Below are 16,782 nucleotides of genomic sequence, written 5' to 3' on the forward strand. Positions count from 1 at the left end.
CAGCTGTAGGCTATTTTGTCACGATCGCGTTAATGAAACCAAACGCTACACGCTGTGCAGGATTATTATTTCATGTGAATCATGTCAAAATGAAAAGATGATGATGTGGTTGGCACACAGCGCAGCACAGCGGCCCGAGAACACAATAAGAAATATAACATTATTATTCTCCTCCTCCTCCTCCAACAACTCGATAACGTTCTCATTTTAGTTTGTTACTCATTTTCTGAGCCATGCAAAAAAAAAAAAAAACAGCACTGACTGGAGACGGAGAGGTTCATGTGCCCTGCGCGTAAAGCTTAGCCAGAAACAGGACAGTCATTGCGTCAGCATGGATGTAGCCTCGGAAACCCAGACGTTATATTTCCAGCACAGAGGTGAGGGGGGGTATCGTTTGGGGGTAACGTTTGCGGCTTCTATCTGTTACTTCTCTGACACAGCGCAGTTCAAACAGACTTCAGCCAGTCAATAGTGGGACACCGCACGCTGAGAGCCACATACACAGCTGCATTTGGTTTTTAATTAAGGGCACGTTCTGAATATACCAGTCTGCAATGCAAACTAATAGGCGAGTGCACTCCAGGGCATATGCAAAGGGAAAGAATGACTTGTGACAATAATCAATGCTACAGTTTGAATTCTGTACACACGCACACATAGAGCAAAAAATATGATAAATATGAAATATGAAAACTTGTTGAAGTACAACGCATGAGTCAAGTAGATGCTTTTGTATCAAACCCTTTCCTCTTTACTGAGCCTACTGTCATTGAACTGCTGTCCGATAAAATGCAGGATGTGTTTGCATTAACTTCAGATATTTAAATGGAGATTATTGGATTAGTAAGTGACTGTCACCTGCAGGTCAGAGCTAAAGAGAAGGAATTTTGGTCTCTTGTGAGCAGAGAAGTATCCCCTGATTGTGTTGTGTGCATTCAAGCTGCATGCCTACTTTGGTTCCACGTACTTATGTGAAATGGCCTTTTCACAAATGAAAATAATAAAATCCAAGTTTAGAACTCGTATGACTGACTCACATCTTAATGACACCCTCAGACTGGCAATCACTAAATATGAACCAGATTTCAAAACGCTTGCAGATAAAGTGCAGTCACAGCAGTCTCATTAAAGGTGGGCTGACCCAATGCCCGGCGCCACGGGGGTGCCTGAGGGGGCATAGCACCCTCAGTTGCAAAATGTGCACCCTCAGTTTATGTTCTATGTAAAGTTATGACAATATCAAAAATAACAAAATTATATTCAGAATATTATAATTGTCATAGAGATAACAATAACAGTATCAAAACACTCCGTTTTACCCAGTAATATTATATAGCCACATCCAGCCTATCAATTGCTCGTTGTCGTTGCAGCGCAGCTCCAGTCTAATTCCCCAATTTACAATTACCTGCCTGCGCAGGCAGTAGCCTGTTATTCAGCAGTGGCACCGTGACCACGGACAGTTTAGTGATTTTAATTTTCACCCTTTCACCTCGTCCTGACTCCTGTTGTGTTTTGTTGTGGAAAGTAAAAGCGTGCGAAACAAATTAAAACAAAGTGATTCAAAGACCGAAGATCTGCCCTCTCCTGGCTCTAGCTGTGGAAGAACTCCACCTCGGTAAGCCTAAACTTAGCCTCGGAAACCCAGACGTTTTATTTCCTGGAAGAAAGAAAAGTCTGGGTCCCAGTCCACTTCCAACCGGCATACGGGTGGGAGTGAACCTAGAGTGCAGATGGGCGTCGCTCCAACTGGGGTGACGTCAGTCTTCTACCTGGTGTGCTTCTGCATATCTTCCGACGGGAAGCTAAGCTGATGCTACTGCAGTACTGAGGCCGTTCGTTTTTAACAGTAGTAGCCTAGTCATTTTTTTGGAGAACGCTAACTACAAGTCTACAACTATCGAGGACAACTATTTGGAGACATGGCTGAACCCACCACTCCATCAAAATCCATCACGAACTTGTGCAGACTCTGCGGAGATAAATACAGCGATAAAAGAAACAAACACAATTTATTTATTAAGAATGTCAAGCAGGACTACACAGTTGTATTAGAAGAACTCACGGGAACATCAGTGACAAGCGACGATCTGTTAAAGGCTGTATGCCAGACGTGCCGCAGTAAATTAGTAAAGTATCGCCGATGTAAAGAAGAGGTTACAAAACTTGGCGACGAGATAAAAGAATTGGATCGAAGGCACAAAACAGTCAAACGGTGCGCCCACCCCACACCAGAAAAAGAGGTGAGTGAGTAAGATGAAATCCAAGCCACAGTGTTTTCTCTTGTGTAATACCATTAGCATACTTTAATGTGCTTGTCTTTGTAATGTTAATATTATTCAATCAGGTCCCAGATTGTGGGTCGGCTGGGTCCCGTGACCGTCAAAGAAAAAAAGTATTTACCGGTAGACTGGAAAATCCTGCAAGCCCTGCAAGACGAAGTCTGTTCGTTGATAAAGCTGTACCAAAGTGTACAACTAGTTTGCTGATTGTGAGTATGTTAATATAGCCTAATGACAATATATTCGTTTTCATTTGAGTATTAGGCTATGTAGAGAACGTTACAATTATCATCATATCATTGTATCAAGTTGTACATAAGCACGTGAATATTCATTCAATTATATTAAATAATAAATGTATATTTTTATTTACAGATTGGTGAACAGATTGTCTTCATATGGTGTGAAGTTTGAATTTTTATTATTAACTAGGCTAGCATTTCACCTCTTCCAAATCTTTCCTCATCCCAAACCCCTGCTTTATCTTAAATATTTGCATTCCCCCAAACGCTTTCTTTAACATAATTGTGCTTTGACTTTTTAACCACTTGAATGTAGCATGAACCCTCGCTGAAAATTACAGATCCACAAGCTCACAGCGCTTCTCATTATCTTGTGAGCTTGTACATTGGCATACATTATCATGAAGTAGTTATGGTGTTGAGGAAAATAATACTGTATTCATATATATATATATATGTTGCCATGTTCCTATAGCCATCTTCTGTATCAATGAGGACATCACAATGGGAAGAGCTCCAGCATAGCAGTGCATCGCCAAAGCACTCCCTCAGTCCAACTTTGCCTTCATTTGGAGCGGTGAGGAAAACATAATCTGTACACCTTTTTAAATTCAAGGAAAACCTATTATGATATCATTATGACATCCTTTTGTCCATAGTCCCCCTTTTAAAATACATAATAAATTTGTTACTAATGTCTTTACTGTATGTGTCAAATAGGTAAGATATTACATTAGCTTTAAGCCTTGTAATAGCTTGGGACATGCTCAACAACAATGAGTTACAACTATTTAACAGTTTTCTCTACAAACCCCAGTCAATTGGCCTAATATATTATTAATACAGTCACTAATGTAAAATGCCAACTATGTACAGTATATTATTCATCAAGTTAATACTTTAATGGTAGACTTCTTGTGTCATCACCGTTCACAGATAATTAAAAGCTTGTGATCCCTTTTTATGACCTTTCATACAGCTGTTTGTGTTTCTAGCAGCTCTTAAGGGCTTTCCTTTGTTCAGCTTTCATTTTGTAAGACACCCTGCTGTGGCTTAGCCCCTTAACCCTGCTGTATCTTTTCATAGAGATAAGCATCTTTAAAACCCTGGTGGTGACCACCCCCCTCCCCCTTTGGTGACCATTGTTGTTGATGGAGACTAACAAAAATATTTGACCGTAAAACCGGGAACATTTTCCTTTGATAGTAAAGTATTCCGGACAGTGATCAAGTCCTACCACAATCCTCTTAATTGACAAGAGCATACCTATTATGGGGAGAACATTCAAGAGAAATGGCTCAAAACTCATATCAGCTCACGTTTGTACATTGGCTGTTTTCAATGTATAGATGTAATGTAGGGCATAAACAAGGTTGCCTTTAGTTAGATTTTAGATTTGCCATTTTGGAATTGTTTAGTCTCGTTTGTTGATTCAATTTTACTGTGGCTGTTTTCATATTGCTGTAGATATCAGTTGCCAACATGACTACAAATTGGGAAGCACGTCAGACTAGCCCGATCAGCCCTTCACCGCGGGTACAAGCTCTGACATCACCCAGATCTCTTACCAGTGTCGAAGTTGTGAGTATCAAACAATTCAGCCTCAATGTCATTGTGTTGCTTCTCTCTAATACAATATACTGTCTTGTTATGATTCTCAATGTCCTAAACATATTCCCCTCATATCTTATAGACTCCATTTGCCACGATTCCTGCACCTATGGAGACCAGGTCCTTCACAACACCACTGCCACCACTGACCAAAAGAATGACGCCTTCCACTGAAGGAATGGTGAGATGCACTTTTGTTTTGTTTTTGTCTGCACAGAGAAGACGATTTTTTTCTGTAATACTGTCTGGCAATATTCCCAATCACTATTCTTTTGTGATTTGATTTAGATTAGATCTTTTATCCATAATCTAATCGGTCCAAATAAGATACAAAATATCCTGGTATTACACCATTCAGTTCCAAATACAACTCTCCACACACGCATGCATGTGCTCACCCACACACACGGCACAGGCTGCCCATATACGATACTGATACCAATCTACATGGTTTTAGTACCAATATCTAACAGCCCACTGGCTTTGTTTTTTCCTACAGAAAGATGGTCATACTGCTAGGCCATGGCACAACTGTTTGGGATGTACATTAGGGCTTTTGACAATAAATGCATGCAGATATGGAATTGAATGACCCAAACCATAACCTGTTGTATCCTATATTGCACTCTTCTGTTATAGACTTCCCTTTCCAGTAGGACTGAAAGTTGGGAGAGCCTAAGGTCAAATTCACCACCACTGTCACAGCCTCCGACAACATCCAGGCCAGTCTCCGGTGAAGGAGCAGTGAGAAAGAAGAATTCAACTGCAGCCAGTTTCTTGTCTGCACCAACAATTCAGGTTTGTAAACATTGCATTCTTCTATAGCAGCTCATACTAATTTTATTTTATTATGAATTGATTTGATGTTTTGTTTTTACATTAGGAGTGTCAACAAACACAGCAGGAGATGCAAACTGCTGACGTCCAAGTACCAAGTCACACAGTAGTCCGTTCAGCAACACGCTCACCAACACACTCTGGGCCAACAAAGCTACGTGAAACAAAGGTTTGTATCTTTATTTTCAAGATAAAACATGGAAGAGCATGTGTCTTTGTAGTTTTATCCTTTTACCTGGAAAATTAGACTTGACTGATTGAATAGTTTAGACTATTAGACAGAATGTATAAACAGCAACATCTTACAGTGTTATGTCCTTGCGGTCTTGTTTCCATTTTGTCCCTATGCAATCACTTCATAATTAATATAACGATTAATATATAATTTTGTTTATTTTTCCATAGATTACTGTGAGAAATCGCTCCACACTCCGAAGCAGAATAATTCATGGACCATATGAGAAAGTTATTGACAATATACTCAGAAAACGAGAAAAACAAATACCACATGCAATTATGGCTGTACCTGGAATGTCTGACATGTTGGTGGAGGAGATACTGAAGAAAATCAACATGGAATGTCAGACATTGTCTAGTTTAAAATTCAATTCTAAATTGAGGCAGACCACCGTTAAGGCATTGAAAGAATTCAAATGGCTAGACGTTCTTTCTGAGTGGAGGCAAAAAGCTCCCACATACAAACGGTTCTTGGAAAGTGCTAGTAAAATCCCAAAGGACCCGCCCCTCCCCAAAAGCCCTCTGAAACCACGTGCACTGCTATATCAAAAGAGCAAAACGTGCACAATGGCGATGGCTGGTGCAGCGCTACTCAGGGCAAGATGTCAGGCTATGTCAGCACCCATGTATCGAAATGCATTGGTCATGCGTCATGGAGGAGCAAAGAAAAGGTGTTTAGAACGCCTAGTGAAATTGGGTGTATGCGTGTCTCCTGGCAGAGTCCTTGAAAAAGTCAAAGACATCGCTAAATCATGGGACAGCAACGTAATCCAGTGGAAGGAAGATGTGTGCAAGTCTTACATAGCAGCTCACCCACCTGCCGGAGAAGCTGGTGCTATGGATGGATGTGCGGCATCTGGCTCATCGCTTCTTCCCCAAGTTGAAAGGGTAAGATATTGCAAAATGTATGTATCACAATATTGAAATGTATTGTTTTGAGTATGCGGAAATACTATTAACACACCCATTCTGTGCGGGAACCCCTTTTGGTGTTTTAAGCATTATGTCATACTTTAGCTATTGAAAAATAGCAGATCTACAAGCTCAAGCTTTTAGATCTGCTATTTGGGCCACAGACCCACATCTTAAAATGTTTTCTTCCAGGGACCCCCCAGAATCAAAACTTAGAGTTAAAAAGGTTCCATGTGTATTGAAAGATTTGAACACATTTTCAAGATTTTTCAAAAAAGCAGATCTATAAGCTCATATCGTGGCACTCTGTGCCGTGCTACGAGCTTGTATTTTGGCCATTTTTAAACAGCTAAAGTATAATATAACGGTCAATGTGGTTAAACGCTATAGGTCTTAACCCATTTAGACCTGAGGTCGATTCTACAAATACCTTCTAAATCCTGAAATTAGTCGTTCTCAAACATTTTCATGTCAAGGACCCTAAAAAATTTATGAAGGCCTATCGACCCCCATCTGTTGTTCCAGGGACCCTCCCAGAAGCAAAGAATTTAAAATGTCTGCTGTGAAAGAATATATGTTCATAAATGTGCATGTTTTCAAGTAGAGTGCCGAGCTATGAGCTTGTAGATCTGCTATTTTTCAATAGCTAAAGTATAATGCTTAAAACACCAACACATGTTCCCGTCCTAAATGGGTTAATTTATTTTTTCTGGCATTATTTTATTTTGATTATCACATCACATCTTTCGATTCTCCCCACCCCACTTTTTTTTGCAGGGACCTACAATGAGTTTGCCCATGCAAATCACAATAGACAATTTGGACCGCAGCGTCACACCACACACTATGACATCGGACAATCAGAGGAAAGACAACCACTGGATGATTATGTTGGCTAATCCAGAGAGAGTCAGTGCCGCCCATCTCCCTCAAGACACTCACAGGGATGTACGAGATGTTCCAATAACTGACATCATTCCAAACCAGGATGACAAACGGCACTTGAAAGAAGAGTTCAAGGAGCTGATTGGACGAGTGCTGGTGTCCCAACTTCCAGAATTCAGCCAATTTAAAGACAATGTCAAATTGCACATCCCTCATCTGTATTCTTCAACAATGGCCACAAAAACTGAGATCATACCGCTTGGACTTCTGGATTTTGATGAGAAGAAAGGGCCAGACATGGTAAAGACAATAAAGTACATTAATGACAAATATGTCCCTTATGTCCCTGTTCAGGAGGATGGAAGGACAGTCATGAAGCCAGCTGTTAAGGTCATTTTAGCAGGAGACCAACTGACCAAGCAAAATTCAGATGTAGCCATAGGAGCACTGGGGAATGCAAATGGTTCAGATGAAAGACAGAACGGCATTGTCACAGCAATAGCAGACTTTCACTGCAGCATGAACACCAATGATGTCATATTTAAAGACTACTACAACACCACCTCAAGCGGTGACCCGGGCACTTTATTACATCTACGAAATACAATCAACAGAAGAAATGTATCAACATCTGCACTTGGTGACAAATACACAGCCAGCAACACATTTATCCAAGATGTTACAGATGCATCGATCATTGCGGCTGCTCTACATTACTTTGCCATGGACACTATTGAAGACACACCCAAGAAAAACACAATACCTCCAACGTTCAGCTCAGATCAACAAAAACAGCAGTGGTTAGACAAACACCTAATTAACATGCTTGACACATACATTCTGAATGAAACATCAGAGATGGGGGCCACTGCTACAGATGATGATTGGGAGAAACATGTCGGAATGGCTAAAAAAAGTCTAACTTGCCTATTTAGGGATTGCAAAGGCCTAACATTCAACACCCATGCCAAACTCAAAAAACATGTAGATGACACACATCAAGTCCTCATAAGCCATTGTGGAGAACCGGAAAGCACAGGAAAAGCTCAGGGCAACAAAAATAAAAATTCTGACGGGGTCTTCAATTACCACAGCGGGTTTTTGAAAGTAGCCTTACTTGAGAGAGATTTCCAGGACTCAATTAAGGAGGGGGATGGCCAAAGGACTTGCCGTCTTTGGAAATCAAAGATGCTGCATTTTAAACAGGCAGGCCGGCACAAATATAGTCTAGAGGCACTAAGACTGCAGTTAGACATATCTGCAATGCAAAGTCCAAATGTGTCACATAGGCTAATGTGGAACAGGACGGTCAATGTAAGTGGTATGGCAGGAAAGAACGTTGCATTGGACCTTAACTGTGAACACTATGTACAGTACACTAAAGAGCTGATGGACAAACAGGGGGCCAATCTCGAATTTGAAATAGCGCAGGTGATGAGCAGGAGCATTGGTGAGATGAAAAGAATCATGGATCAATTTGACGAAGACTGTGGTGTCAGTCCAAAGTCGGGAAGGCACACTGCGGCAAACAAACAGTGTGACATAATTAAAATGGTTCAAATTCTCCACGACTATGATGTATTCAGTGTCAAGCCTGGAAGGTCTTACGGCGCCTTCAAAAACCAAAGTGCCAATCCACTGCACAAATTAAAGGCAGGAAATATTGTGCAATGGATCCTGGAGAATAAAAAGAGATGTCACCAGCTACAGGAGGATCCATAACAAGTTTGGGTCTACAGCTATTTCTCATGGCAAACATTCCCATATTTTCTTTATCATTTGTTATTGTAAATAGGCAAACATTCCCATATTTTCTTTATCATTTGTTATTGTAAATAGGCAAACATTCCCATATTTTCTTTATCATTTGTTATTGTAAATAGGCAAACATTCCCATATTTTCTTTATCATTTGTTATTGTAAATAAAGTTTATAATTTTATACATTTAAAGATGTACTTGTTTTCTTCTTTTAAAAATCTGACAACTGAGAGTGTTACTGGCTTAAAAATGTATGAATCATGAAAACTTTGTACCTCTTCATATTACATATGGGGGAAAAAAAGGAAGATTAAAATATAATTGGTTTCAACCAATTTCAAGTTTAGAAATTAACCAAATTTGGGAAATTTGGTATCAGGACTATTGTGAACCTTTTAAATATAATTGGAGATATGTAATTATTCAGAAATCAGAATCTTAAAGTATACCAGTGTGCAATGGCAGTTTGAGAATAAATTATTTCATTGTAGTTAGCCTAGGAAACCCAGATGTTTTTAGGCTAAGTTATTTTTTTGTTCTTTCTACAACCCCAATCAATGATCATAATGTGCTTTTACTACAGAATGCCAACCAAAGTACATTCGATTATTAAACAAGTTTATTTAATACTTGGTTGACTTATTTGTGGCATCTCTGTTCACAAATCACTTTTTTTAAAAGGTTGTGAACTCCATGACCCATACAGCTGTGTTTGTCATAGCAGCTCTAAAGGGCCTTCCTTTGTTCAACCATCATGATGTAAGACACCCTGCTGTGTCTTTAACCCTGCTGTAGCTTCTCAGATAAGCATAGTTAAAGCTGGTGATAAACACTAATACAAGTAATTGACCTTAGAACCCATAATGTCCCATTTTCAAATTTATAATCTTTTGAAAATAGATCTATAATGACAATGTGTGCATTACATTGCATTGCTCGTAGATTGTTATAGTGAACAATACATTATATCAGTAAATGTTTTTGTTCCATGTAAACATTGCACCTATTCAGACATGTTATAATTATACATTTTGAATCAGGATTATATTGTGCACCATTACAGTGGCAGTTACATTGTGAGCACTCATTGGAGGCTTTGTACATCTTACTCACAAGTATATGTATTAAGTACAGTTTCACAAACTGATGTGAGAATGTAGGCGTGTCCACTGTTCCTCTGAAGACTCATTGATTATGCTTGCAGCTATCAACACCAATTCTATTGTTATACAAATTGCAGCAGGAACAGACAGCAAACCGGAAACAAACCATAACACAGGCCTTGGAAGCCAGACAGACCTATTTAATAGGCTACAACAGTTTACATTTGTTCAAACCTGAGATATTGTATAGAATTATTCCCTTATTTCCATATTCCACATGAGCATGTCCAAATGAGTAGGTGACACAGTAGACACTTTGAATGTTTCACATTTATTTTCAGTCAACTTTCAGGCAAAAAATTACATTTAGACAAATGAACACTTCTTACAATAATGCACAATAAATAATCTAATCCCACAGTTCCATTTCACCGAATGCTTCTAGTACTTCTTCATCAGAGCTGCTGACCTCCATTTCGTCAACATCATCAAATACAAGCATTAAAATGATCAGTATTTCACGTGCCAATACAACATTGCTAACCTGCACATTAAAAAATATATCGTTCAATGTGAAGAGTACACTGCTTTTATCAATAACATCTTTAATCAGGTTGCTGGTGTCGCCAGGCTGTCCAGTACAATACACGGACACAGCTCCATAAAGGCCTTCGTGTGTAGCATGCTGTATAATTTCCTGCAACTTTTCCTCCATTGTGATTCTCTGTTCTGGAGTAACATTTCTCTTTTTACTAGCAGGTTCAATCCCAGCGTGTTTCTCTAGTGCACTCATCTGCCCATTGCATTGCTCTGTGCACATACAAGATTTTGCACAGTTGCTACAGCAGTTATGGGGGACAAGCAAAGGGATAGACTTTTCTCCATCAAAAAGCTTTAATAGTTTAGCTCGTCTACATGTTGTTTCATCAGCGAGATACTGCTTCATTTGGTCAGATAAAGCCATTAACTGTCTTCCATGATATAGAATTAGAGAATGTGCAGCTGAACCATCTCTTCCTGCTCTACCATAGGCTTGCATGTAGGATGCAATGTCCCTGGGTGGTCCGTAATTAATAACATGGTTAACCCCTCTGAAATCTACGCCCATGCCCAGAGCTGATGTGGCAATCACAACTCTAAGAATTGATGCAGGGTCTTGAAGCGAGTTTAGAATGTCTTGTTGTACATCCTTTGGTGTCTCAGAATGGTACATGTCTACAAGTCTACTCCCGGACAGATCTTTAGCTCCAACTGGAAACCGTGATTTCTTACCTAGGTTAAGTTTAAAAACTTCACAGTACAATAGAACACAATCAGCAATGCTCTTAACATATATTACATGCTTCTCAGTGTTTTGTGCCTTTGACTCTAGTTCCTGAATGAGCCATGCAAATGTTTTTAATGGATCAGCAGAGATCTTCTTCACAGCCAGCCTGATGTTCACCCGGTCAGGGCTTTTAACAACTTCCACATATTCATGCATACCCAAGTTCTTCACAACCTTCTTTCTCATGTCTTTGGATGCTGTTGCTGTAAGGGCCAGCAGTGGTACACGTACAGACGTTGGTAGCAGTGATCTTAGTTCCCCGACGAGTCCACACCACTTTCGGAAAGGTTCTGCTGTTCCAGTTGTCTCACCCCTGAGAGAAAGACACATGGAATATTGTTAAACAGAGGACAGGCTTTACACACACTCATAATATCTATATCTAATTATCTATATAGCTAATGTGCCAAATATATGCAGTTTCGGTTGACTAATGTGTGGCTATTGTTCTCTGGTTTCAGCAATGTTTTATGCAGGCTTAAATAAAACGTCTGGGTTTCCGAGGCTGCAGGCCTACTTTCAGCTGCAATCAAAGTCATACACTTAACCAAGTTGTCAATAACAACGTAAATATCAAATCAGATAGGCCTATTATTTATATATATATTATTGTTATTATATTTATTACACCATGACTACCACAAATGGGGACATGTAACGGTCAAAGTGTGTTTAAATACTGTTATATATAAATACATGCCATGTATTATGTCTATTTGATATGCTTTTAAATAGAACTGTGTGCTTACATACAGTTTGTTTCATTAGTATGTTGACAACAAATACAAAAGCATCCCCTTTAGTTTTCTTTTGCAACTTTTGGCAGTTCAGATATAAATGTACTGCTGAGTAGCGTTTAAACGCGAAAATGGCATGGCATAATATAGCCATAGAATGGCTTTGATTTCATACATTAAAAAGGTTGGAATACATTAATTGAAATGTATGTAATATCTCAGCAATTCCAGGGCTAGGCTTGGTAAAATCAAATAAGGGACAGTCAAAACACAATCCACTTAATAGAACACATTACTGTACAACAGCATTGGACCTAGCCGCAATTTGCAACTCTAGATTTTTTTTACAATTGCGGCTACATTGGACCCACACGTTATAGTATAGATAAATCTCAACTTTAGACTCACCATTGCACGATCGTGTGTACCTCGTCAACAGCTAAACCAATCAATCGGTCTCGAAACAAAGGTGCTTGCAGGGCTGTTCTCCAAAAGTCGTTGCCAACAAAAGTTTCGGGCGAGCCGTAAACATAAGAAAAGTCTCCTTTGCAAATTCTTTCGTCGGTCTTCTCATCTTTACCAGCACAGGCAGCAGACAGTCCTTTAGCGTTCAACATTTTAACCTGTTCATCCATTATTGATTGTAGTGGACAAACAATCAAAACCATTGCTTCGTTGGGCCATTTGTCTGGATATTTGTTCGATAACAGACTGCATACCGTAGGCCATGCTTGAAAAATCAGAGATTTTCCACTTGCTGTAGGCAAACAGCCGAGTACATCTTTCTTTGACAAAAGCGTTTCCAAAATAACTTGCTGTAGCTCCTTCAAAAAGTCCACACCGTGTATTTTGCAAGCCTGTATGATGGCAGCGTTAACGTCTTCTTGGTCTGTGTCCATTGTATACTTTTAAAGTTGTTTAACGAGCGTTCGGTAATGTTCAATGTTGTTGATAATCCTCCCGTCTTTTAGTGTGTTCTAGTCGGGCATATAAACATAGTTACACATGCAGGAAAGGGGAGGACGGACTCGGGGAGCGGGTTGATTGACATTTTGGTGAACCAATAGGGGCGCGCCAAAAAACTCCGGCCGTTTTCGCCGGAGGCTAATGCCCCGCCTCCCTATGCCTTTCAACCAAGGGACAAGTCCTAGGCTAGCCTAAACTAAGCTTGCCATCACACCACACACCCACCGCCGGTTGATTTGGGGACAGAGAAGCCAGGAGCTACAATCCTACCCAACTCGAATATTTTTCAATAAAACAGCTAATTTAGCATTAGCTGGTTTGGGAGGCTGGTGCTGCCTTTTGCTTTCCATGTCGGACATTTCCTAATTATTGGTAGGCTGCAATCTACGACTGGTTCAGTTGGAATTTAGCTGGCATATTTTGTTCTGCTGGTTTTATTTGTCATGTCTGTCTGAAACAGGCTATTTTAGGCTATGCTATAGGCTTAATTATTTTTCACTATTCTATTTTTTGTATCATTGTAGCAGTAGCAACAGAATGGTGAACTTGGTGTAGGAATGGCTGTCTTTTTGAACGAGCGAGATGTTTGCGCCTCGATCTCTCTCTCTCTCTCTCTCTCTCTCTCTCTCTCTCTCTCTCTCTCTCTCTCTCTCTCTCTCTCTCTCTCTCTCCCCCCCCCCCACTAGCTGCTGAGCTGCGCGAGTCAGCGCCACCATGGCCACATTGACAGATGTATAATCTTGAACTTATGTTTGGTTTAGAAAATGTTGTCCTGGGTCCTGGCTCACTGGCTGGGCTGCAGTTCAGGCGATCCGTTTGGTGCCCTAGGCAGGATTTTTGGTGTCCCCCGGGGTGGGGGGCCAATTTGGTGCCCTAGGCAGGATTTTTGGTGTCCCCCGGAGTGGGGGGCACCGAACACATGAACTGACATGGGGGATGTCAGTTCAGTCAGAGGGTGTGTTGTGATGCCCCAAACTTAGATTTGTCAAAACTTAAAAATTTGAAGGAGCTTTTTCAATTAATGATATAAAAATATGTATATATGAGTTAAAAAAAAGAATGCATGGTTGGTCATGGCACCTAGGCAACTGCCTGTTCTGCCTATTCTTGCACAGTGCTTTATGCTTTAGAAAATGTGTCCGACCTGGCTGTGTCACGGTCCGTGACATGTTATGTTTTCTTGTGTACCTTTTATTTTGTAGTATTGTTTTGTGCCATCCTGTCTGCCCCTGTATAGTTCTGTACCTGCCTTGTCTAACCTGTATTGTGATCAGTCTTTGTTTTCCACCTGTGTCCTGTTAGTCTCCCAGCCAATCCCAGTGTTGATCGTTTGTTCTGTTCACCTGTGTATTGTGATCCCTGTGTCTACTTAAACCCTCAGTCCCTTGTGTTCCCTGCTTGATTATAGTTTATGTTATGGTGTTCTGTCCAGTGTTTTCAGTATAATACATACTTTGCATATGATCTGCTCTACTCCTGCCTGTCTGTTCTACTTTTGGGTTCCACATCTTTAGTCGCGCCGTGACAGTATAATCAAGCCATAAAATGGACCCAGCAGAACAGAGACTTTTCCAGCAAAAGGTGGATGAATTTGACACTGTTGTGACGTGTCTCATCACCTCAGCTCCCGATCAGTGTGCTGAATTTGAAAGAAAGATTTCGACCCAGCAGCAATGGTTCCAGGAGCGGCCATGGGTGAGCCACTTTGTACCTCACTTTAACATCGTCCGTGAGAGGCTAAAGGACTTTCGTCACTCCACCTCAGTTACACCTGCTCCCCAGCCTGCTTCTCACTGTCTCAGGCTTGGTATCGTGAGCTTGCAACCAGCATGCTCCCATCCTGCGCCTGAGAAGACCCCGCCCATGATGGACCTGCTCCGCTATTTCCAGAGCAGGGTCAAGATCCCCGTCTATTCAGACCCAGATTCTGAAGACGACCCATATCTAGGCACCAGCTTGGCTCTTGGAGGTCCTCGTGGGGCTGGTGCGCACAACATTGCTTTGGGTCGTGTTGCAACTTCTCCCAGTATCCCTCCGAAGCCTCGTAAGAGGTCTGGTCGCCGCCGCCCCCGTCGTCACCGGCGCACTCCAATTCCCAGTGATTCAGAGTCGCCGCCGCCCAGTGACGCCGAGACGCGGCCACCGCCGCCCAGCGTCGCCGAGACGCGGCCACCGCCGCCCAGTGACACCGAGACGCGGCCACCGCCGCCCAGCGTCGCCGAGACGCGGCCACCGCCGCCCAGCGTCGCCGAGACGCGGCCACCGCCGCCCAGCGTCGCCGAGACGCGGCCACCGCCGCCCAGTGTCGCCGAGACGCGGCCACCGCCGCCCAGCGTCGCCGAGAAGCGGCCACCGCCGCCCAGCGTCGCCGAGACGCGGCCACCGCCGCCCAGCGACGCCGAGACGCGGCCACCGCCGCCCAGCGACGCCGAGACGCGGCCACCGCGACGCCGAGACGCGGCCACCGCTGCCCAGCGACGCCGAGACGCGGCCACCGCTGCCCAGCGACGCCGAGACGCAGCCACCGCCACCGTCTGTACCTTGCCCCCCTACTCATGTTTCCCAACCTGTCTGTCCTGAACCTGCCCCCGGTCCATATGTTGGGTCTCGTTTGGCCCTAGTCAGGGGAAACCAGGTGAGGGGGCGTCATCGTCGTGGCCTCCGCCACCAACGACGCTCCCAACTGCCCAGCATCCAGGAGCCCCTGCTTCCCAGTGACGGTGAGCCTCCACTGTCGACCAGCGACGGCGAGGTTCTACTTCGGCCCAGCGTCGGAGGTGGCGAGCCTCCACTGCGGCCCAACGACGGAAGTGGTGAGGTCCCACTGCTGCCCAGCCACGTTGAGGCTCCCCTGCTGTCCACCTGCGGTGACGGCGAATCTCCGCACTTGGTCAGCGACGGTGGGCCTCAACTGCAGCTCAGCGAGCAGCGTGCACACCCGCCCGGTGACCTGCGTGCACCTCTCCAGCTGTCCAGTGACAGTGGTGGCGGGCCCCCGCTGCTACTACCCAGCTATGCCGAGGTGCTTCTGTGTCCGAGCGACACCCTGTCTGACCCCCACCGACATGTTTCCTGGGTCGGTGGCCCCCACCGACATGTTTCCTGGGTCGGTGGCCCCCACCGACATGTTTCCGGCGTCGGTGGCCCCCACCAACATGCAACAGGCTGATACAAGTTTTACTAAATGTGCAGTGCAGGGCTGCGGTCACAGACAAGCCATTCTTATTCTGTAACAACCGTCCTACACTTCTCCAAACCCCTACAGTCCACAGCGCCTTCTGGAGGCACTTGTACAGTTATCACCCCGTTTGATTTAACAATGCTATAGTTGTATGTTGAAATAAAATAACACTATTTCCTGTGCACCCTAAGAATTTTCATCTGCACCCTTAGTCATTTCATCCTGCAGCCGGCCCTGGCTGACCCTGAGAGTATGTCACCATATCTGTGCAAATATATATAGTCATGTTATGCCTATGTCATTTGAACATCTGCCAATGTGAATATTCATTGAAATGAGAAACAAAATATTTCTAATACTAATTATTTCTAATTTGTCTTAATATTATTTGACATTGATAATATAACTTACTATACGTATTTATTCTAATTTAAGCTTTAGTCTTTGTCTGGATGTGTGCACATGCATTGAGCCTGTCAGAAATAGCAAAAAAACAAGTGTTTTTTCTAACACGTTTTAGTGGTAGATCTTGGCTTACAATTGGGAATAAAATGGGCTCTTGGGCTTGAAAAGGTTGGTTACCACTGCTGTATAGGAATTGTTCTTTGAGTTTTTTTTCACATTGGTGGCCATTTTATCACAGGAAAAAAAATCAGAGATGAGCTGAAGGCCTTTTCAAGCTGCAGGTTGTACTCTGTCCAC

This window comes from Protomyctophum bolini (assembly GCF_963924005.1).
Source record: "Protomyctophum bolini genome assembly, chromosome: 18".
Taxonomy (NCBI): domain Eukaryota; kingdom Metazoa; phylum Chordata; class Actinopteri; order Myctophiformes; family Myctophidae; genus Protomyctophum; species Protomyctophum bolini.